The 25,599-nt window shown below is 43.3% G+C and overlaps 1 protein-coding gene across 2 annotated transcripts in view; it reads left to right on the top strand.

Annotated features, from left to right (window-relative positions):
- Nucleotides 1-25,599, top strand: part of LOC122797624 (class I histocompatibility antigen, F10 alpha chain-like) — a 609,100-nt gene that overhangs the window by 450,132 nt on the left and 133,369 nt on the right. The window lies entirely within an intron of this gene.

Genomic DNA, 25,599 nt, shown 5'->3' on the forward strand with positions numbered 1-25,599 from the left:
CTTGCCATTGTAGTTCTTCCACACTACACACTTATACATACATTCACACCTATGGCCAATTTAGAGTGTCAAATCCACCTCCACCTAAAGCATGCCTTTGTAATGTGGGAGGAAACTGGAGCACTCGGAGGAAACCTAGAGGAACTTAGGGAGGACATGCAGACTCCACACAGAAGGCACACCAGCCAGGAATTTAACTAGGGAACCTCTTTGTGTAAGGCAATAACACCATTTGCTGTGCCACTGTGCTTATTATAAGGTTTATATTAGAAGTATAGAGGGGGTAAGCAGTGTCAGAAAACTATGTATATGGCTGAGTAATGCTTGTAAAATTATTCAGTTCTAATCAGTTTAATTTTCTGAGGACTAAGTAGTGGTGTTTTCTGTTATAGTTGAGTGCAACTTTGGCTACTTTATTATATAGCATTGCTCAAGGTTGGACAACTATGAGACTTGAAAATTAGTGAAGATTGGGAAAACATGCAGGAGTGATAACAGTAAGAAAGTAGAGGCAATATGTCTTCTGTCAGTGAGGTAAGTTTTTGCACTAGTATTTCATGAGTTTTTTTTAATCATGTTTGATACATGGTCAAATTTCAACTAGCTATCTATGATCATGCCCAGTAAATTTGTATAGTTTATTTGTTCTAACATGGTGGTGTTGACAGAGATGATAGTGAATAGTATTGTTTTGGTAGAGATGTGTTTTTGGATAAAGATCGGTAATTGTTTTTTTGTGTGTGTCTGTCTTAACATTCAGACTTTTTATAGTTCAAACACCTGATGCAGACTCATATACATACACACACACACACATGTATCTGGAATATATTTTATGCCGACAGATGTACTACAAACTCATGAATCTCTTTTAGTTCATAGGTTCATTGGTAGGTACTAGGCTGTCTGTCCAAAGGCATTTATAAGCCTAGCTGGAATGTGTTGGCTTTCGCCGCCCCCTTAGATTAGTTCCCTGTGCCTCTGTCCAGCAGAGCCATTGAAGTGATCCCTGGGGTAAACTTTCTGTTTCCCATCCACTTGTCAAAGTTTCTCTTGAAGAGGGTTAGTGAGGAGCTCTGCCTAATGTAGATTGGAATTTTGTTCCAGAGCATGGGAAGTCTCTGGGACAGGAATCTATCCCTCCAGCGCATTCTATTTATTGTTGTGGTGAGGTTTAGATCCCTGGAACGTGTGGCTCAAGGGGATATGGTTTTCATTAGGTGGAGCATGTCCATCAATTCTGGGTTGGACATGGCCTTGTATGTCAGGTAGAGATCACCTCTGAGTAGGTGGTATGCAACCGAGTACAGCTGGAGTTTCTTCAGTCGAGCTGCATAGGGCATCTGCTTGAGGCCAGTGATCCTCTTGGTGAATTACTTCTGTGGTCTTTCCAGTTGTTGCAGGTGTCTTGTAAGGTACATCCCAAAAGGGGCATTGTACTCTATGATGGGTCTGATGAGTGATGCATAGAGGGGCCCAATGACCGCTTTCGATCTGGATGAAAACCCTTTTGTGATTAGGTGGGCCACATAGAAGGATTTTTTAACCACTTTGGCAATGTGATTATCAAAGGAGAGGTTACTATCTATTTGGGTCCCCAGATCCGTTATTACGTCTTTCATATTTAGGGGGCTACCACCTATGTGGTAGTTTGTGGGTACTTTGTTTTTTTCAAAGGGGATGACTATGCACTTTTTGGCATTTAGCTTGAGGCCATGGTTTTGACACCAGATATCTGTCTCAGTGAGACCCTTTTGGAGGATGTCTGTGTCAGCCGGAGAGTCAATTATAGCCCCTAGTTTGCAGTCGTCTGCGAACTTGGTCAGCCATAGTCCTCCTGTGCTTGCCAGTACCTCTGAGAAGTATATACTGAACAGGAGGGGTCCTAGGACTGAGCCCTGAGGAACGCCACTTGTAACCGGTTTAGAGTCAGACCTAGCTCCCACAACTCTTACCATGTGGGTTCTGTCCTTGAGCTAGCTGGCAACCCATCTCATGATGTAGGGGTTTATGTTCAGGCTGGTGAGCTTGTCTATAATACCCGAGTAGGGAATGGTGTTGAAGGCCTTAGCTAAGTCTAGGTAGGCTGTGTGGACCACCTTTCCCTCTTCTATAGCCTTGGTAACTGTCTCAAAGAAGTCCACCAGGTTTAGTAGGCATGATCTGCCCTTAACAAATCCGAACTGGGCAGGGTCCAGTGTTTGGAGATTCCCACTTTCTCTGTTAATGAGATCCATGATGATGCACTCCATAGCTTTGCAGACCAAGCTAGTCAGGCTTATAGGGCGATAGTTCCTGGGGTCCATTGTGGCTCCACCTTTGTGGAGCGAAATAAAAGTTGCTGTGTGCCACTCTGTGGGCATGTAGCCTGTGGAGAGGCTGAGTTTAAACAATGTGTTTAGGTGAGGGGTTAGTTCATCTTTGAGCTCATGTAGGATGCAGCCTGGGACACTGTCCGGTCCCATTGATGCTGTGTTTTTGGCTTTGTAGAGGCTTTTTTAACCTGAGTGTCTGTGATTTCAGGAGCACTGCATTCTTCTGGTATAGTTATGGGCCCATTTAGGGGTGAGAGGGGGGTGAAGTTTGCACTGAACCTGTCTGCCAGGATGTTGGCTATATCGGTCGGTTCAGTGTATTTTGTGCCATTCTACACTAACTCCGAGCAGATCTGAGAATTGCCACTTAGATTCTTGACATAGCTAAAGAATGCCTTGTGGTTATCTTTGGAGTCCATGGCAATTTTTCTTTCAAAGCTAGCCTTGGATGATTTTATGAGGGAAAGTAGTTTCTTGCTGATACTGATTAGGATGTCTCCTTCTTGGGATTTTATTCTTTTCTGTACTAGTTTCCTCCTTCTATTGTATAGCTTGTTTATGGCAGGGGTCCACCAGACTGGTTTCCTTTTCTTAGAGGAGTGAGTCTTGGTTTTGTTTGGGATAGCACGATCCATTCATTCTTGTAGGTGCCCACAGAGTGCATTAGTAAAGGATTTTGCAGCTTGGAGACCGTTATCCTTTTGCATGGGGGCTTTGAAACTTCCCACCTTGGTCTTAAGTAACGTGAAGTTTGCTTTTGAAAAGTTTTTCACGGTGGTTTCTTTGACCGGGGGTGGTGGCGGAATGTGGATATCCAGAGTGATTAGTTTATGGTCAGATCTAACCAGCGAGTGGTTGACCTCCAGTGTGGAACACTGGTCGCACATGTTGGTGATGACCAGGTCCAATATGTTGTCACCTCTGGTGGGGTGTTGACCAGTTGATCCAGGGCGTTTGAGTTTATAAATTCTAGGAAATGTTGGGCAAGGGAGTTTGTACTTGAGTAGTTCTCCCAGTTAATGTTTGGGTAATTGAAATCACACAATATCAGAGTGTTTGGTAGGACCTTTATGTTTCCCAGTGTTTCCAGGAATGCGGAGTGGGGGTCCTGGGACATGGTGGGTGATCTGTAGCAAGCTATAATTTGAATAGCAGTTTTGCCCTTTGTTAGTTGCACGTGAATGATCTCTGAAGCATCGTGCTGTGCCACTAACCTGGAGGTGTGGGTATCCTTGATGAAGTGTTAAATGCATGCAAGATCATGGTCAGTGGGGTTTGTGGAATTCGCTCTTTCTCCACTAGAGAGTGATCTCAGAGCTGGTATATATAGACTTAGAAAGGGGTGAGGGGGTACAGATCCCCTGTAAAATAAGAGTTTTTTTTTTAAATTCTTTTGGATTTTAATCTTGAAGGATCAATGTTTAGCACTTCGATATTTATCTGTCTTGATATATATATATATATATATATATATATATATATATATATATATATATATGTGGGTCTACTTGATATGATCGACATTTCACTGCACTATATATATATATATATATATATATATATATATATATATATATATATATATATATATATATATATATATATATATATAGTATGTGTGTGAAAAGGAAAGGCTACTTCTAGTTTTAGCTATTTCAAGTTGTCATATTCTTCAATACAGTTGTCACCAATATTCCAGGAATGGCGAATATCTACAAGAAACAGATATACAGGTACATAAAATGCAGCTTTTGGCACTTTGGCAATATGAACAGAAGATCATTGACCATGATAATTGGCTTAACTTTTGGTGTTAATCTAGGGGGGTGTAGTATTTGTTAGCATGGGAGGACATGGTTAACAAACCACATTTCTTTGCCAAAGATGGTCTGCACCTGTCCCCTCTAGGCTTTCAAATATTGGCTAAAACATTGTCCTCCCATAGTGCCTTTTTTAAGCAATGCCAGATTGACAAACTTTTTAATATAGCAAAATCTACCCATTCAAATTTGATGGTCTTACTTCTCAATACCAGGAGTCTAAATTAGAAACTCTACTCCCTACAAGCTGTCATCACCTTGGACAATGCAGATATCTGTGCAGTTACAGAGACATGGTTTAAAGCCACAGAGAGTACCTGGGCAGTGCATGCGTTTAGTGCCTCCCACACATTTAGATGAGCAACTGCGCATACAGGGACTAAAGAAGGAAATATCTCAATCTGCATTAATAGCAAGCTAGGTCGGTTAAATATGATAACACACTAGAGTTCCTTCACAACCAGATTACCATAAACAAAATTCCATGCCATATCCTAACAAGCTATCGATCACCCTCTTTGTCCCATGAAACCCAAAGCTCATACTTAGGCCTATTGGAGACATTCAACATTCAACCTAATACCATACTCATGGGGGACTTTATCTTTCTATAAACTAGGAATAATTCACAACCCCAAATTTGCAGGTACAGAGATTCCAAGACTTTGAAAACATAAACACCCTGGACCAGTTAGTGCATTATTATTTCCATGGTCTTTCGTATAAGACTATTTAAAGTTATGGGTCTGTAATTTCCCGGGTAAGTAAATGGTCATCCTTTTTGCAGGGGATGATCACTGCTGTCCTCCACTCTGTCAAGACAAAGGCAGTCCAGAGGCTGTGGTTAAACAGAGCTCTTAATGGGCCTGATAAGTCTTGATTTAAGCTGTTTAAGAAGCAGCCTGGTATATTGTTTTAGCTTTAAAGAGTGCAGTGGCAACCTGTTCTTTGGTGATAATTGGCAGAGGAGTGGTAGAGGGTATTTCTTGATGGAGAACTGGGTCTGATGGAGAAGTGATATTTGAGCTGAATTCATCAGCCAGAATATTTGCTATATCTTCTTTCTGAGTAGAGTTGATGCCATCTGCAACTAATTCCACACAAAGTTGGGTGTTGACCTTAAGATTGCAGACATAACTGAAAAAAAAATGCCTTATGGTTATCCTTAGCTTTGAAGGCTGTTTTTACCTCAAATTCTGCTTTCAGAGACTTGCCTAATTCCCTGATTCACATGTTTAGATGTTTTTACATGTTTTTAATGAGGAACATTTTGCTCTGTTGTACATATTCCCTCTTACTTTTCAACAGGTTTTTCTTTCTTTTGTTGTAGAATTTATTCATATTAGGGGTCCACCAGGGTGGCTTATTTTTGCGATTTGACCTGGATTTATTTAGGTCTGATACTGCCATTTCTATGCAGTTATTTATGTGGTTGTACAGGGCTTTTTTGTACAGCTCTGCATATGTTTCTCTGTTTTCTGGATTTGGGGGAGCTTGGAAACTACCTATGCCATCCCTTAATAGTGGGTAATTTACCTTAGACAAGTTCTTCAAGTTTTGGGGGTTAGGTGGGGGGATTAGTTTTACCTTTATTTCAAGAGAGATCACTTTGTTATCTGAGCTTACTAGTAAGGACATCATACGGAGGGGTACAGCACTCTTCTGTAATTGTGAGTTCCAGATCTAAGATATTTGTTCCCCTAGCAGGAGTGCAGACCAGCTCCTCCAGAGCATTTGAATTTACAGAGACAAGAAATCTGGGCCTGCAAGTTAGCGGTCATGTATGCCTCCCAGTTAATGCAAGGGTAGTTAAAATCACCCACAACTATGGTATTGTGCTGGATGGTGAGGGATTCTAGTAACTTCAGGTATGATGTATGGGTTTTCTGGTTTATGGTGGCGGACCTGTAACTAGCAAGAATATAGTAATGGATTTTTCCCATGGTTAGTTGTATATGGAGTAGCTCAAGCATGTCATACTGTTTGACAAGCCTTGAGGTGTGCTTATCCTTTTAACAGATAGATACATCTCCACCTTTTACTCTTTCATGTTCACTGGGTGGTATGAATGTATGAAAGGCTTTATAGCCATGCACTGCCAGAGTGTTTTCCTTGGCTTTGCCCCATGTTTCAGTAACTGCACATATGTCAGCATTCTCCAGGGTGAGGAGAGCTTCCAGGGAGTGCAGTTTCTTGTTGCGACTGCTAGCATTGAGCAGTAACACCTTTAACTTGTCCTGAGTAGCTTTTGTTAAGTTGGAAGGTTTGTCTGGCAATAAATAAAAAAGGCACTATATGGGTGAATAATGTTTTGGCCAATATCCAAAAGCCTAGAGATGACAAGCAAAGACCATCTCTGGCAAAGCAGTGTGGCCTGTCAACCAAGTCCACCCAGGCTGACATGTACTGGACCCCTTTAGAATGACACCAGTAGCTAAGCCAACTGTTAACATTGATCAGTTTTGCTAGAATCATCCTTGGACAGTAGAGTGCTGCTCACTGCTAAGCTCATACCTGCCTGTGACACATATTCTGAGAGCTCAGTTATGTCTCTCTTAATATACTCCAAGGAGGTATATGTCAAGCCATTCACACCCACATGAACTATGACTGAGTCATACTGGTACTTAGGAGTAAGTGACCTGAGTGCTTGCATGATCGAGCAAATCCTGGCCCCTGACAGGTGACTAACTGTAACCTTCCCCTTATCCAACCTGATAGGATGGACATCAGTGTGTCTCACAATGGAGTCTCTTTTATAACCAGAATATTGGGTCATGGAATGTTTCGCCTTAGAGGCTTGGTAGATGAGGCACAATGAGATGTGGCTTTATGTATTGTGATGGGAATTGTCTTGTTTGTGTGCATGCAGAGTTTCTGAAGGTTGTGCCTGAGAGACCTTTGAGGTTTGGGAAAGTTACATGTGAGCACCTCCACCTATGTGGATCTATATGTGTGACCCTTTACTGGTGCAATAAGTGATGTGTGTGAGTCACTGACCACCTCTTTGTTGCTTTTTATATCTGTATGTGATAGTCTCACCTCCATTGTTAATATGTAGCTACATCTGTCAGATATTGTATCTGTCTGTTTGAGAATTAAGTGATTGTCAGTGTACATGAGACAACTGTTACATTGCCTCAAATGCCCATGTCTACCAAGCTGGATGCAGAGATAGCAGGAAAGTGCCCATCTATGGTTGCAAGTCCTAATGTGTACTAGAAAGGATAGGAATGGAGGGTGTTTGTAACCAGGTGGGGGGGGGGGGGTTACTTGATGCAGTCATCAGCTAACCTTACCAGTAATGCTGCCCAGTGCCAAACCAGATGCTGTCTGAGCAGCAATAGCCCTGGGTGCTATAATAGGGTAAATAGCACAGTAAACATTCACAGTATAATGAAAACAAGCAATGTTTGCATCTGTACAGGGCACTGGCACAGCGAGCAACATGGTGTAAATGTACAAAATTTATACCAGTACTGGAAATACAGAAAACTGACTTCTGAGCCCTCTGGCCAATAAAACAACTACATTTAGAGCCCTTTTGTGTGCTGCCCAACTATGACAGACCAGGGTAATTACCTACTGCCACTAGATGAATAATTCCAGTCCTCCTACTGTAAAAGCACAGTAAGAGTGTCCAGAGTGAAATGCTACTACAGATAAACTTAAAAATACCAATGCAGAAGTGTACTTTAAAGAGCTTATAAAATTGTGATTATTGAATAAAAGTATTTGACTTTGTAGAAGTCAGCCAAGAGCTACAAAGTTGGGCAGAATTTATAAAAGCTCCAAAAACAAGGTAAGCTGACTAATAAGCCCTCCCGCCAATAAAACAACTGCATGCAGGAATCTCTGGTGTGTTTCTACACCCTGTACCGATCAGGCTACCATCTACTGCCACTAAATGGAAAATCCACTGTCCTCTTGATGTAAAAACACAAAAAAGAGTGGAAAAATATACTATTTTATCCAACAGCTAGCTAGATAATTAATTCAGAGCAAGTAAATCAGTAAAACAGACAATGACAGGAAAAATGCACTTTTATTTCAGAATAAGCACAAGGAAAGGCAAATAAATAATTCAAGATATAAACAGCAGTGTAGAAATGGAGGAACTTATAATGCTCAATTTGCAGTATTTATAGACAACTTAAAATCACCAAGTTTAAAAGGCAGATCAAGGAATGGGGAAGTTGGTGGGAAAAATAACCAGCAGTCAATAAAAGCTACATATAACACATATAATATCATTCAACTTCCTTCAAAATACTTACCTGTCTCTTACACGCGTGCACACACGCACACAGACACACACACACACACACACACACACACACACACACACACACACACACACACACACACACACACACACACACACACACACTCAAAACATCTAGAAAACTCACCAACATACTCCTATATAAAAATAAGTAAAGTCTTAGCATCTCTCTTATTTAGAAACACTGATGCTACACCTATGCAATGATTCCATGTGTACAAACACTCAAAATGCCTTGTAGTTTTCGCAGGCCTTGAGAGTCTTAACAGAAAAGACAAAGGCACAGAAAATGTCTGTGCATTTTAATATCACTCTAGAAACAAATGAACCAATTAAAAAAAATAACATCTAAAATGTGCAGCTAAAGTAATTTAAGGTCTGTCTGCCACACAGAACAAAAAACACCAGGCCAAACAGATGTCTTAAAACAGAAAACAAAAATGGAGAAGGTAAAACAAAAAGCAGCTCTATCAGTTTAATCAACTCACAGACAAAAAATATAGATGCACTTTCCTCACCCAGCAGGAAGTCACCAACAGTGCTTGTAGTTTTTGCAGGCCTTGAGTCTTATCAGAAAAGACGTGGTTGTGCTGGATGAGGTCTGAGAAGTAATATTTTGTTTTTTTTTGCTGGGAATAGACCTTATTTTTCAAAGATATATTTATAAGGAAAGTTGGGGAAGGAAGAGAGGCAGAATATTTAGGAGAGAAAGTTAGGGAAGAGTTAGGAATTTTTATGACAGAAACATAAAAGACAGACAAGACAGAAGTGAACAGTATGTTGAGTTGACAAGTGGAAGGGCAAGCAGGCATACAGATGTTGGATGGAAACAAAGGGAAGTCAGATGGTGCAGGAGTGTTGAATAAAGTACATGGCAATAAAGAGACTGTATATCTATTATACCAGCAGTTAAAAATTAACATAGGAAACATTCATTGCTACAGTTTTGCCCGCCATATTTTTTTGCATCCCTGGTACGAGGGACTACTTCACAAAACTTAACCTGACACAGATATATTTTTACATGGAAATGGAACACACTTCCAAAAAATTCCTAACAATTAATATGCATGAATGGTCACAATTATGACTCGGGCTGAGTTAGCTAATTGACCTTTGAGGAACTGTCTGGTAAAGGATGCAAATCACTAGCTATTGTCAGATTTTTTATCCAAGGAGGAGGGTGTAGGCAGAGTTCCATCACAGAAGGCCATCTGGGGAAGGTAAGAAGTGTAGCTCCCCTGGTACAGGAGACCACAGGAAAGAGGCTGGAAAGCAACATTTAGGCATATTTTTGTATTCATTCTAAAATACTGATAACAAACTAGTTGATAACTGAGTTATTAAAAAAAATGCATCAACAGAACCAGTCATCCAGTAGTGTGCTAACTGAGATCATAACTCACCAAATGAACAAGAATGCACATGAGCATAACACACACACACACACACACACACACACACACACACACACACACACACACACACACACACACACACTTCCATATACCTAATACACTCACAAAACTAAAACTACAGAAACACACATCAAACATGTTTTTATGTGGTAACAAGTCCCTAACTTCTCCCATATGTGGGTGCTATCAGCTCCAAAATCACACTTACTTTGGGGTATTAAGCACTTGGGAGTCAGTCACATAATTACCCAACTTATGCATCATATACCTCTCACACATTTTGCACAGTCTGCACCAAACACACTTAACATACACTTTCATTCTTATATCCATTCATTTTAACAGATTTTTGATCACACACCAACCACCCCAGTTGCACATACATTGCACACTTTTGACCACTCATTCATTCTTTTGACCATTGATTCCAACACACTTTTGACCACTCACACCGGTTACTCTAGTTGTAGACACATGCACACACACAAACAATACATACTTTAAACCACTCATTCATTCTCCCAATCATTCACTCCAGCACAGTTTTGAACACTCCCTACTTGCACATACACAGAGCATGCTTTCGACCACTTACACCAGTCAACAAAAGCTACATACGACACACATAATATCATTCGACTACCTTCAAAATACTTACCTCTCTTTTACACACACACACACACACACACACACACACACACACACACACACACACACACACACACACACACAACATCCAGAAAACGCACCAATATGCTCCTATACAAAAATAAGTAAAGTCTTAGCATCTCTCAGTTATTTAGAAACACCAATGCTACACCTATGCAATGATTCCGTGTGTACACACACTCAGAATGCCTAGATATAATGAACTAGTATGCATAGTTGATGTGTGTCATGTTGTTGCTGGGAATTCAGTGAGTTGGCTATTGATAAGACAGTTGCCAACAATTAGGCAGACATTATAATTTTTCAGATACTGACTCCACAGGAGTGGTTGCTGTGTTGCTTCATTAGAGCTGTTGGTCCACTCTAATAGAAGATAGCACTGATGTGCACGTGACCACAAGATGGCTTGGGTCAGGCTTAGGTATATAAGGTTAAGCAAGGAAGATGGTAGGCAGTTGATAAGAAAAACATTGAACAAAATCCAGCTCAGCCTTCCATAATGACTGATTATTGTCCTCCAACATCAACAACTCTTGCATGCTGGACTGTTCCTTCCCCTCCTCTTGCCAGTTATACTGAAGAAAGCCCAGTCAGTGAGTGTTTAGAATAACAGGAAGGCTGATGGCTTGGTAAGAGAAATGTGTAATGCAGCTGAAGGTAGAATAACCAATTTTTAAAGAAGTTGTAGCATATAAACAGCTGAAGAACCACAGCCTTCAGATGTAGGGTGGATAAGGCTTCCAAATAACTGAACAGATACATAGCATGGAAGGAAGTGAACAAACTCATAGAGTGCTAGGACTGGTAGAAAATAGGAACAAAAGGTCAAAACCTGTAAAGACGAGTAGTGTGACAGGAGAAATCCTTGATGGGTTGTTCAGTGTAGAACAGAGTAAAAAGAGGACTTGAGGCTACAATCCTGCAAAAGTAAAAGTTTTCCATCATACCTCTCAACCTCTTACTGCAAGAAACCTAGACAAAGCTCGACAAAATGATGGGGTCAAAGGCCCAAAAATAGGGACATATTTTAAATATTGCTCTTATAAACCTAGAAAGTTGCAAGAGTAGCAGGGTTTGTTTTAACATACATTTTCTGAAGAATTTGAAGTCTGAAACTCAAACGTACATCATTATTTAGTGACTTCAGTCCTCAGATCATTACAGTGATTTGCCAGAAAACCACACATTTTATGGGGAATAGACCAAAATATTGGCCAAAAATCTGGACATTCTGCGTAAATCTGGACATTTGAGAGGTATGTTTTCCATTCATTTTAAATATGACTAGTGCAGATAGAATTCTGTGGTGCATAGGCAGGAGCCTAGAATCTAGAATAGTTTAATTTGCTGTTCTTATACTAAATGTAACTTGAGAAGTGTGTGTGTGTGTGTGTGTGTGTGTGTGTGTGTGTGTGTGTGTGTGTGTGTGTGTGTGGTGTTATTAGGGAGGATACTATGCTAGTTGATGATATCTAAGGGGGAGTAAAGATGGTGGGCTAAGAAAGAATATTTCAGATTAGATGCTCTTGACATCTGCAGCCTGGAGGAAGTGAAAACCCACAGAGCACTGTCATGCAGTGGTCCACTAGGTGAATGGCATACCTTCTCCATTTTTGTTTTCTGTTTTAAGACATCTGTTTGGCCTGGTGTTTTTTGTTCTGTGTGGCAGACAGACCTTAAATTACTTTAGCTGCACATTTTAGATGTTATTTTTTTTAATTGGTTCATTTGTTTCTAGAGTGATATTAAAATGCACAGACATTTTCTGTGCCTTTGTCTTTTCTGTTAAGACTCTCAAGGCCTGCGAAAACTACAAGGCATTTTGAGTGTTTGTACACATGTCCTGCTCCCCACCATCACCAAAGGTGTGTAGACATGATTTAAAGATCTTGCTGTAAATCTCTGCTGTCTTTTTGCAACATGATACATGTGTGATACCAATAAATCAAATAATGATATTTTGACTTCTGTGCCACATCTTTCTTACTTGATGTTTTGACTGAAGAGATGGAGTCTACAACCAAAAACACATTAAAATAGATTCAGATGGCAGACAAGTCCCTTGTCCCACCTGTTATGTATATTTCCCTAAGTTTAACTAGTAGTATATTTCTTTATTTTTCTTTCACGTAGCATAAGAATGACATTATATCTGTCCTGTGCATTGTTTAATTCCCCGTCTCTACCTTGTCACTGCACTGTCTTAAGGAAGGCTGGTCAAATAATTTTCCATCTTATATGTAAAAACATTTCTTCATTTCTATCTTGATCCTCAACGACTGACATTCAGTTTAATTGGTAAGCATATGAAATGTCGGGACCCACTACAGCAAGTTCTGAAACATGGAGACTAAATGACCGAAAAAAATAGACTTGCATATATCAAATCTGAGATGACCGTTTCCTGGAAGATTACCTTTTCTTTGAAGTGTGGCTATCTTGTAGTTGATATATATAAATCTGGGGTATGTGGGGGGTGGGGAGAGCTGCTCCACACTTCATAGTTTATGATTTCACAGCTAACACGTGGGCAGCAAAATGGATTGGGGAATTTCTTGAGGAGGAGTTTTGGACCTCTGAGCTTATAGGTTGGTCAGGAACTTTAAAGTGCTATTATATTTAATTTTACTTACTTTATTAGTAAGCTTTCAATAAAACTGGGCTTCTGAAGCTGATATTTTCATGATGGTCCTCAAACTGTAGAGTGCTCAGTCAGGAACTTTACAGCACTATTTATTTAATTTGAATTGATGTATTAGTGAACTTTCAGTATCAATGGGCTTCCGAAGCTGACATTTTTGTGACTGTTAAAAACTTCTAAAAAATACATTCATATCCTCTGCATAGCTACCCCTAATCTGGCTTAACCTTTAACCCAAATTTTAATCCATAATTAACTACAGATATTGTGCCTGCACAGTCTAAATATTCCCTAATTGTCTTCCTCCAAAGAAACCTACCCTTTCATTGCCTGAAGACTTCAGGTCCATTGGGGACTTCCAAGATGGCTGCACAGTGATCAGTGGGTGGTTTACAGCTCTCCCTGTGTGAAGACATAAAAACTGTTAAAAAATAGTAAATATGTATTCATTTGTGTAAAATTTGAGTACTGGCTAGTAATTACACATTCTAGATGCCAGCAAAGAAGAAATTTGGAGAAAGGTAAAATCAGCAAGAAAAGGAGACAAAAAATGTGGCTGGGGAGAATCTTGCTGCTGTTCAAAAAAAGGCAATTCAAATAAGTGATATACTTAAGGATTATGCAAAGTCAAACAACAAAAGGATGGACAAATAGAAAAAGTTTTAACAAGCTATTCAAATGAACTGATAAAACTGCAAAAATCAGTCCCCGGGATTCATGAAGCTTGCGCCAGGCGCAGGCATAGCGTAGGCGGTATAACGCCAAATATGGCCGTCGGGCGATTCAGGTACGATCCAATTCCACGTGCACTACCGGCGTACACCAGAACTGCGCAGCCCCTGGCTTAGGTATGCTAATCACCCCATGTGCAGTGTCGCACCATGCAAATGAAGGCATATAGCGATTCATGAAGTGGTGCAGGCGTAGCGTAAGCCCACGGAAATGTAAACCAAAAAACACGGTTTACATTTTCCCAAACAGAACATTGGAGCTATGGAAGAGGGCCAGACCCAGGTATCACAACGTTAACATATGCCAATGGCGAAATACACAGCCAATGGCATAAGAAAAGATGCACAACACGTAAATAACAACATTTAATGTCATGTCCACAGTAACGCACAGCACAACCAAGAGGGCATGTGTGCGGAAGCTGTAACATAAAGAAATAATATAAAAATGTCATAAAATCACAACGTAATAGAAATCAGGTTTACAGCATAATACACAATGGTAGGCATGGAACACCACAACCAAGGTGCAAGGGTTGCTAAGGGCCTGTGATAGTGTTCGGCGCAGTAACTGTGAATTAGTAGTCAATGCCATGCAAATGAGGCAGATAATACTGAATCGCAAATGTCCCGCCGGATGAAGGTTGTACCATACGGCGCAGCGGTATAACACCGAGGAGTGGCTCAGAGGAGATACATGACATCAGCAGAGGGGTGTGCCACCGTAGCAGTAAGCACATTGGAGCAATGCAAATCTGGCCTGTCTGTTGCTAAGCAAAGCTGCAGGACAGGGGTGGGGAGGAAGGTATGGAATCGTTTAGCTGAGAGCACACATGGTGCCCAAAAGCGCATGTGTACGGGGATGAAAACGTGCCCGAAACCCAGTAATCGGACGCACGCGCCGCAAACAATAGCACAAACAGGAAGGTCATGGGAAGAAAAGAAGGAAATGCGGAAGTAGGGTAATTGGAGTACTAATGAGCAATCAACACCAATCAACCCACGATGGCCAGTCGACGGCAGCTGACAAGTCTGCTTGCAGAAACCTGCAAAACAGGATAGGGGAGGTATTGGAATGCAAAGAAAGGAGGGGAGGTATTGGATTGCAAAGATAGGAGACCTGACACAGCAGAGCAAAGCAAACCGACAGCAGACCGGCAGTAGCACACATAACGCAAGATACGCCAGGTCCAGGAAAGTACAAATGAAAGTAGGCTGCAGGATGCACACCAGAAAATGGTAGGTGCAATGTGCAGAAATGTAAAGGGAAGGTCAAGAGGTAATCCACGGTAGGCAAATGTAATTTAACACCAAAGGCACCACAATAGTAGTTCCGGCAGTAAAACACATAAGATACCCTGTAGCTACGATCGTACATACACACCCTATGACATCATCGGTGTTCACAGCACAATAGTATAAAGTGTGAAAGCACCCAACACACACCTGTGTATTCCCAAACACTGCACCATAGGTGTAAACACACGGGGAACTTTTAAAATGTACATGTTGGGAGCTGCCATAGCTGTGATTCATCAGCATGTGTTAGAGACTGACGGTGTTGTGGAGGATGATGCCGACAACCACCGCAGGCCTCGGAGGAGAAGGAGAGTGTTCAGACCAAGGGTAACCTACCAGGGGCTACATGACCTGGAGATAGTAGAGCGTTACAGGGTGGACAGGGACATGTTACAGCAAATAGTGGAGCTGTGCTGGCCACCCCTGAGAACCAGAAACAACAGAGGGGAACCCATCCCAGTGGACACGAAGGTATGTGTAAGCCTGCGAATACTGGCCACAGGTACCTTTCAAAGGCCAACTGGAGATATAATGGGTATCTCACAGGCATCAGCATCCAGGGTACTACACCAGTTCCTGGATGCCATGTTACCAAATGCCAATGAGCAGATATACTTCCCCCGAACTAAGGAGGAGTTGGCCAGCAATATGTGCCACTTCCACCGTGTGGCACACTACCCGGAGGTACTGGGTGCGATAGACTGCACGCACATACAAATCAAGTCACCACCTGGTGAGCATGGTAGGCGCTACATAAACCGCAAGGGATTCCACTCCATCAACTGCCAGGTCGTGTGCAAAGCCCAGGGCATTATCATGGATGTGTGTGCTGGCAGCCCTGGAAGCTACCATGACTCCCATATCTGGCATGCCTCACAGCTGTATCAGGTATTTGTTAGGGGGGACATCCCACATGGACATCTTGTGGGGAATGCTGGCTATGCACAGGAGCCGTGGATGATGACTCCCATCAGAAATGCACACACACCCATGCAAGAACGCCATAATGAGGCACATGCACAGACCAGAATCATCATAGAGCGTGTGTTCGGGATGCTGAAATCACGGTTCCAGTGCTTGGATACATCTGGTGGAGCCTTGCAGTACTCTCCAGGCACGTGTGCCCACATCGTCATAGTATGTGCCATGCTACATAATATGATCCTGCGGAAGCAGCTGCAGCAGGGACAAAATGGTGAAGGCCCTCATAGCCCACCACAATTGCCAACGCCATTACAGGCACAGAGGGATTCAGACCATGAACACACTGTGCCAGCCCCAGTAGGCAGACGGAGGTGTGCCCAATATGCCTACGCCTTGGCAAAGAGGGAACGATAGCACATACTCTGACAGTGTAGGCCCCACGGACTGACACCTCTCCACCTGCACACACAGTAAAATGGATGGCACACAAACATGACCACCTGTAAATTGTAATGTATAGGTGGCCCAATGTGTGACTCCTACATAGGTAGCCCTCAAACATTGTAAACACAACAGCTAGTGGAACACGGAATGCCAACACCTGAACAGTACATGAGCCTTACAGCATATGGTGGTGCTGTGTGCCTGTCACGTTTCCCAGATATATATATATATATATATATATATATATATATATATATATATATATATATATATGTACACATATGCATATATATAATACAGATAGAAAGGGCAATAGAGTGATATATGGTGATACAGATGGATTCAGCGATATCTGCAAATATAATAGATAGTTCAACGACATTCATAAAACCTTGGAGGTACAAATAAATAAGATACCACCAACCATGGAATGTGTAACATACCGACATGCGTAACCACGAGGCTGAAAGACCGATAGAACACAGTACTGGAACAGTACAGCCGCGAGTAATAGTATGATGATATGAATGGACATTTAGTCACTGCTGCCGGTGTTGCGGTCCACGTAGGTACTGTGTTCAACTGTATTTGTGAGTGCCATAGTCTGTGTAAGTGTGTGTTGAGGGTGCCGTGTGCATCTCCGTGTGACTGTAATGTGTGTGTGTGTCCGCAACTTGTGTTTGTTAGTGCCAAGTCAGAGGCAGATCAGTACGGTAGGTGTGGGTATAGCTAGCCGTAGGCATACGGTTACTACCTGTCCCACAGTAGGAGGGACAGCCCCACCCTGGGCAGGTGCGTCCTGACATAAAACAGTACAAAGGGCAAATGTCCGAGATGGTAGGACATAAATATGTCCCATATATAATGTAATAGTCGTATTTAATAGTTATGCCTGTATGTAAGAAACGTAAATGTTACATGCAATATGATAAGTAGCCAAAGTCACACAACAATAGGTATGTATTGAGGATAAAAGTATGTGCTAACCTGTGTACTGACCGTGGCTACGTGTTGGCCGTAAACACCGCTGTGTGTCCCGCAAGTGTCCAATGACCATATGAAAAGGTGGCAACCCATGGCAAACAGGCTCTTTTACCAACACAACCACAATGACTGCAAATATCTGGGACAGAAATACAAGGGATAGCTGTCACTTACACATATCCCTTGATATATCGCTGCAATTACGGAGGTATACAAGTAGCAAGCTCACCTGCAAACGATATAGAAACCAATTAACAATGGCCCAACGTACAATCCCGTAACATAAGTCTACTAACTGTTAGCTCTCTAATTAGGGATGGAGCCCACACACATATATACAGATTATGTAGAAATGCAAGGCCCACAAACCTGTATATGCTACGCATTACCCACCGACATCCCCCACACTAGAAACTAAAGCAATACAGACTGTAATAGCAGCACAAACATCCAGTCAGTCAATTACATCTGCAGAACCCTCAACATACCGTGTGAGAGACACAATTAAAGGCGTCATGCAAAATTGCAGGCGTTGTATAATGGAACAAACAGCCATGTTACAGGTTTCGTTTGCAATACTCCGTTATCAGACATTGGGATGACAGATACACCCACATGTTGAACCAAATACTCTACCTGTCACACACAATCCACGGGGAACATGAATCCAAAGTATACTTGTCTCCATGCATAGCAGTTGCAATTACACATAACAAAACACAATACAGACCGTCTCTCTGAAGGTAGGGCAAATAGGCAACGCCCAAGTGGAGAATTCAATTATACCCCACTGTTGCCGCGTAATTGGCGAATGTAGTAGCTTCACAGCTGATATGCAAGTAATTAGTCACTCAGGAACACCAATTGGCGGGATGAATCCACATGTTACAGGTATCGACGTATATAAGGATGACTTGCCAGACATTCAGACCGTATGCTCATACTGAATACCAGTTGAAACACTGTGAGAGAGATGGAAACGAAACGCCGTAACGATAACAAGGTATGTAGAATGCCCGATATGTAATGTTATGTATAGATGATCTGTATTAATTAGTTGTACTGTATGTATAGCCTGGTTTGCATTAATTAAACGTGTCCGCAATGCATAAAGTGGGGAAAGGTATTTATGTAGTGATGTCTTGCTGAGCATACTAACGCTTGTAGAAACTGTGCGTCCAGCAGTGGGACACAAGGTACACAGCACAGATACCACAAGGGATGCTACATGAGGGCGTTAAACAGAACAATTCCATACAACCCGCCGTCAGTGGTAGGGTATGTCCAACAAGGACGTGCCATAGCAGGGGATAGTATATGTTGATATACTGTCACAGCACGCATGTGTATGGGCATATAACGTTAATGACATATCTAAGGTGGTCCCGCTGTGCAAGTATGCTTTGCATTATGGGATACTATGTGAAATATGTGTAATGTATAGTATTATAGGTAGATATGACAGATATTCTACACAGCATAACAGGCATATCATGCATACCGCAGGTATCGTCTATTGGCATGTACAATAACAGGATACATATGGCTTGTAGGCATGGGACATTGTAATAGCATGATAGCTAATCTAAATGGAAGGGCTACCAAGTAACCATGCACAAAGGACATGTAATAGCTTCACAGGTGCATAGTGGGGTACTATGCAGTCTGGCAAGTCCATGTGTAAGCACAACTACAGTGTTCACACTAGTGGCACCTCTCTAGGGTAGTGTCCTGTGAACAGCAGAGCCATGTGTCACCTACACCTCTGCACAGTACAGACACTGCAGTGATCCCAGGCCTACATGTGTCTCCCAACCACCAAGGTAGGTATCACATGAACAGTGCTACTGAGTGTCCCTGCGTGATGTACATAGGACTTATGTTCCAAAGCATGGTGAGTGTCCGGTTTGGGAATGTAACCCACAAGCACATCCCACTCATTGTGGCGTGTGTGCACATATCCATGAGCATGTTGCTCACAGTGGCCTCTGCTTATGTCGCGTATGAGGAGTATATCCATTAATAATGTTGTGGACATGGGCCCTGTCTGATCAGCAGAGGTCACCCCTGAATATGTAGTATGCAAATGTGTACAGATGTGGTGTCCGTAGTGTAGCCGCATACTTAAACTGTCGGAGCTCAGTAAACGTCATGGCGTGTTAATGTTGTGGTATGTAAAGCTGTAGCTGTTGTGTAAGGTACACCCTAAATGGGGTGGTGTACCCTTGAATGTGTGTAGATGTCTTGAGTTCAGAGGTACAATGGGTGCCTATGTATCAGCTACACACCCAGTACAGATAGGTGTGGCCACGTAGAAGGATATCCACGCCACAGTGGCAATACGTTAATCACAGGAGTGGGTGCAACATATGTGTGTACTGCAAACATGTACTGCAAACATGTACAATGTGATATGTATGTAGGGGACTACCATCCATGTGATATGAATGGTGTAATGCAAAGGTGATGTTCATGCACTTTGTGTCATGCAGCTTGATGCCATGATAGTCATATCATGTATCTGTCACAATGACACCCGTATGGATGGAGTCAGTATCAGCTGGTGGAGCAATCATGGCACTTTGTATGCAGAGGTTTGAAAGCTAGGCAGGGAAAGTCCCCTGTGCTAGCCTGTACCGCAGGGAAGCATATACTGAACATGAGAGGCCCTATGACTGAGGACTGTGGTATGCCAAATGTACCTGACATGTAGTAGGTACTATGGTATGCTGGCCTCACTGTGTGTGTCCTGTCCATGAGCAACATTGCATAACATCCTGAGACATAGGGTACAATGTGCAGGTGGATGTGTATGTTGTCAATACCAGAAAGGAGAATGGTGCTGAAAGGCAATGAGAGGACAATGTAGGATGTGTGGACTCCCGTACCATCAGCAACTGCCCTGGTAACTGTATGAAAGGAGTCCACCATGTGTAGGGGCCATGCTCTGGCCCTAACAAGCCCAACCTGGGTGGCAGCAAAGGACGGGAGACCAACAATGTTTCTGTGAATGACGTCCTTGATGATGTGCCCCATAGCCATGCAGAACAGTCCAGTCAGGTGTGTAGGACTATAGTCCCACTCGTGCATTGTGGTGCCACCTGTGTGTAGTGTGATAAATGCTGCTGTGTGCCATTCAGGGGCTACAATGTCTGAAACAAGGCTATTACTGAATATGGTGGCCTAGTGGGGAGACATGTCATTCAGAGGTTGGTGGACATCACAGCCTGGGACGTTGGAAGGTGACATGGGGCCAGTGTCCCAGGACATATAGAGTGCAGGTCAGTACTGTGTAGGTGTGACCACAGGGACACCACAATGCTGTATGGATTGTGGCCCTGTAGTGAGTGAGACGGTGTAATGTTAGCATTGAATCCATCCTCCAGCATGTTGCCAGCATCACCTGGGTCTGTAATGTTCCTGAGTGACTGTTGTATGTGACAGCAGATGTGGGTGTTGCCATCGACTACTGACATACCACCATAATGCCTGGTGGTACACCCCGGAATGTATCACAGTCATGTTTACGTAGCTAGTCTCGGAGTATGTGATGAGGGACCCTGTGGCCCTACCACGGCTGACCAGTGAGCCACCCCACCCATGGGAATGTACACCACTGTGCAACAGCCTACACCTGTTGTTGTACATCATATGTCCATGGAACATGACCACCAGAGTGGCGTCTGTTATCTGGTGTGTACCATCATGGCTCTGTGTGGAATAGCATGATTCATGCAGTTGTGTACATGCTAATGAAGTGCACTGGGGTATGTGTCAGCATTTGTATGTGCATTGTCCATCTGCACGGGTGTCATGATGTTAACAACCGCTGTCAGCAGACATCTGTAGTAGGTGTTGTAGTACTCATGTACTGTGTATGCTGTGATGGGTGTGGTGCCGGGATGTGGCTAACAAGGTTGATTAGCATATGTTCGGAATCCAACAATGACGGGATAACCCCAGGTGTGTAACACCAGTCACATGGTGGTAGTGTTCATGTCAAGGTTAATGTAGGTCTTGGAGGTGGTGTGTATGGGTTGATCCAGCAGAGCGGAGGTTATGACTCATGGATGTGTCGGTACATGAGTGGCTATCCCAGTTAAGTGTGGGGTAGTGTCAGTCACACATCAGTAGTAGCTGTCTGAGGCCCACTGTTCAATATACCAAGAAATAAGGTATGTTAACCGTGGGGTATGATGTTGACTCTGTAGTTTGTTACAATGTGTATAGCGGTCCTGGACACAGTTAGTTGCACATGGAGCACCTCTGATGCATTGTGCTAAGTAACTAGCCAGGATGTGTGCACAACATAGTGGGATATGGGAACCCCTCAGCTGTGGGTGTGCCGGTCCAGGTATGTGCCTGAAAGGTATGGTTCGTCTATAACCTGTCATTGCAGGTGTGCTCTGCAGAGCCTAGAGGCAGGTCCCAGTCACTGCAGAGATGTTTGAGTGGTGCATTATAAGGTGTGCCTTGCCTGCATGCATCACAGAGGAAAATGCAAGCATTGTGTCACATGACCCAATGTCGTGCTTGCCAGTTTCCGTTCTGCCGGTGACACTTATTGGAAATTGTGCAAGACAGGCAGTATAGAAGTAGCAAGAGCCTTACATGTGAGCTGTACTCCCAGAGCTGACAGGTGCAAGTCATCTGTGCCACAGCATTGTGTTTGACCAGGTCAGTCAAAGCGGACAGATACCAGATGCCTGTGGAATGACAATAGGAGCATAGGCAACTGTTGAAGTGACACAGTCAGTCGTTGTACAGTGGTATCGTGTCCGGACAAATGCAAAATGCTCCCCAGGGCTTGGCCCACACCCTCAGGGCTATAAGACTGGTGAGCTGTTGCATGTCCCTGCACACGTAATCTGTGAAGTGGCATCACAGGGCAGTCACACTAACATGGAAAATGACAGTCACATCGTACCTGGTGAGGTGTGGCATGGGTGCATAGGTTATGTTGCAGAAGCAGTTACCCGACAGCAAGATGTAAGCGACTATCGCCTTGTGTAGCCTGCTGTGTGGAACTGCAGTGTGACTCCCTACAGAGTCACCTATGACTGGTGTGTTGTGAATGTTATAACTCCCTATTGGCTGTGTGTGATGGGCACACATGAGTCTGCGGGCTATAAGCTGGTGATGTTGTCTTCCATGATGGGGGCTACCTCTGGTGCCTACATTGAGTATGGAGAAGTACTGCACAAGTTGACCTCGTAGGTGTGGCCAGTGGTGTAGATCATGTGAGACTATGTGATGGATGGGGTGTGTTGTGAATGTTACACATCCCCAAATGACTGTCAGGTGCAGTCAGGGTTGGTGACAGCATTACCCCAGCCATAGCTGTCAACCTCCTGTCCCAAAAATGAGGAACATTTGCCCTCATACTGTGTGACAAATGGGCAAAACGTGGAACAATTACAACTGGCTTACTAACAGCTTCAACTAGGAAGGGCATATGATGGCTAAAATAGGCTGGTTTTACATATAAAAAAGATATTCTAATTAATTAATATGATTCCCATCTATTTAGCCATGGCTAGCAGGTAAACTATTTCCAGCAATGAATGTGTGACAGACCCTTTCAATGTGGAACCTTGAGGAACATGCACCTTTTAGAACCCCAAATGAGGTACGTTCCTCGTAATGAGGTACACTTGAGAGCTATGCCCCCAGCACGGCTGCAGAAGTGCATCCTCCACAGGCTGTAGTGTCGTATGTTGGGAGGTGAGCATTGAATGTGTACATGAGACAATTGCACTATTGCCACATGTATGACATATCCCTCATATAGACAGGCAGTAGCAGTGGTACATGACAGTTGGACATGCCTGTATATACAACCATGTCCCACAGGATATGTGCGTTACGTGTGTACAACAGCTGTTGTACCATAAGCAAGCTGGGAAGTGTAGGACAGCCAGTGTACCTGTGGGAAATGGTGTGGAATGGGTGCTATAGTAATCAGTAGCTCATGACATGCTCACAAGTTCTGAACAAGTGCCTAGCATGACCATACAATACAGATAGGGTGTTGGATAATATCAACCCACAAGTGGTGATGACAGTCATTTTGGGTGGCACCGCACTATAACCCTGCTGAGTATGGTGTGCATGTCCATGAACCATTATCACTGTAGATGTTAGCAGTATAGATGTACAAGACAGCACGGATATTTGATTACAAATACCTTTGTATGTCACAGGAGTGTTCCACCAATGGCCTGTTGACAGACTCACAACTACAAAAGGTGCAAGAGTGACATGTGCACATCACACCCGTGCCAGCTACAGTAGAACAGGGTTAATGTGTTGTACCCCACCCTCATTGTAGCCCATACCACACAGACAAATGTTAGGCATCTGTGTATGTAAGGCTGTGAATGGCCATGACCTATCAGTATAGCTGTATCAGTGTTGTGAACAACATACAGAATGGGCTGTGTGGGTGAGGTGTGTAACATATGTGCACAGTCTGATGGATGATACCAGCATTGTCAAACATCCCTGTACCCATAAACTACTATCTAGGCTGTGGTCAACATTATGGACACTGTGTAAGGGATGGTGCTGTGCAGTGCACCCCCCGACTTGGTGACGTCTCCAGGCCCCTTAGGTAGTCATATGAGGTACCCATGTCATGTCAGTGTGCCATCCATGAGCACGGAGATCACTGGACAGGCATATACAGCAATGTGGTGACCAATATTGGATCACATACCACCTTTAAGGGGTAATGGCTATGCATGGATGTGCGATACCAGCCTTCACAATCCTCACCTCCACTATGCAGCATGCTGTCTACCTTGCAGAAAGACATTTGCTACACCATGATGATGGACATGCTACATGTTCATAACCTGATCTATAACACATATGTCACGGACAGCCACCGTCCTAATACTAGGATCACCACAGGCTGGACAGATCCCTGTGCCATATATGTGACATACTCCCGTCATACCATGCAACCCTGTCCATCAAAGCTGCACATGTCATCCCAGTCATACATCGTGTGATGGCCGCATGGTAGATGTACTATCAACTGACTGGATCAGTAATGTGGCACTGATGCACCTTGCGGTGGCATAATGGCTGTCTGTTACAGCTTGGAAACTGTGCCCGCACATGCTATGGTTGATAACCATCCCTGTGAATGTCGTCTGACTAGCCATTGTCCCATGTCTATCACATGTGCAATACAGGCGATCCGTGGCAGGATGTTGAACAGTTGTACAGTGCTGTGTAGATGTATATGGCAAAACACATGCATGTACAGGTGTCCATGCATATGTGTGCATTGTCACTGCTCAAGTCCATTACGGCTGTGTCTGTGTTGATATGTGACATATACACAGCATCCAGGTCAACAGCATTACCGTGGACACATCCAGGCATGTGCAGATAGGTAAGAACACAAGTGCAGGCAAATTGACATGCCCACAGCAAGACAGCTTTTACATGGAGTATGAACACTGTAATGAGGTGACACACATATATGGTGATGATATCCAATGCATAATGGGTGTGGCGGGTGTGACACAAACACGTCAGTCGTGTCAGTGTCATGATGCTTTGCAAAGATAACTGTGCAGATGTAGTAGATGTCATAGAAATGTATGTGCAGCAGTATCTCTGTACATCTCTGAAACTGTGACCTGTCACCATCATTATGTCTTACAGATAATGCCCTGTACCGCCTCCCAGCATACAGCCGCCAGGAGGATGATGTCCTCATCCCACAGCTCCATGACAACTATGACTTGTTGTTCAGCCATGTGCCACAGCATGCCCAGCAGCGGGATGACCTGTGGCAGGATCTGCAGGAGGGAGATTGAGCGATGTGGGTGGCCATAACCGCACCTACCAGCAGGTGCGCAGACACTGCACGGACTTGATACGACATGCAAAACAGCGTGCCACTGCAATCGCCAGGGAACAAGGTGGAACAGGTGGTGGGCCACCAGCCCAGCCCACTCACACACACGAGGAGCTACTGGCCAGTCTGGGGACACCCAGGGAACAGCATCCAGAAACACTAGCTGCCATCATGGAGGTGGGTGTCTCCCAAC

This window comes from Protopterus annectens, chromosome 1.part0, assembly GCF_019279795.1.
Source record: "Protopterus annectens isolate FY-2018-M chromosome 1.part0, PAN1.0, whole genome shotgun sequence".
Lineage (NCBI taxonomy): Eukaryota > Metazoa > Chordata > Ceratodontiformes > Protopteridae > Protopterus > Protopterus annectens.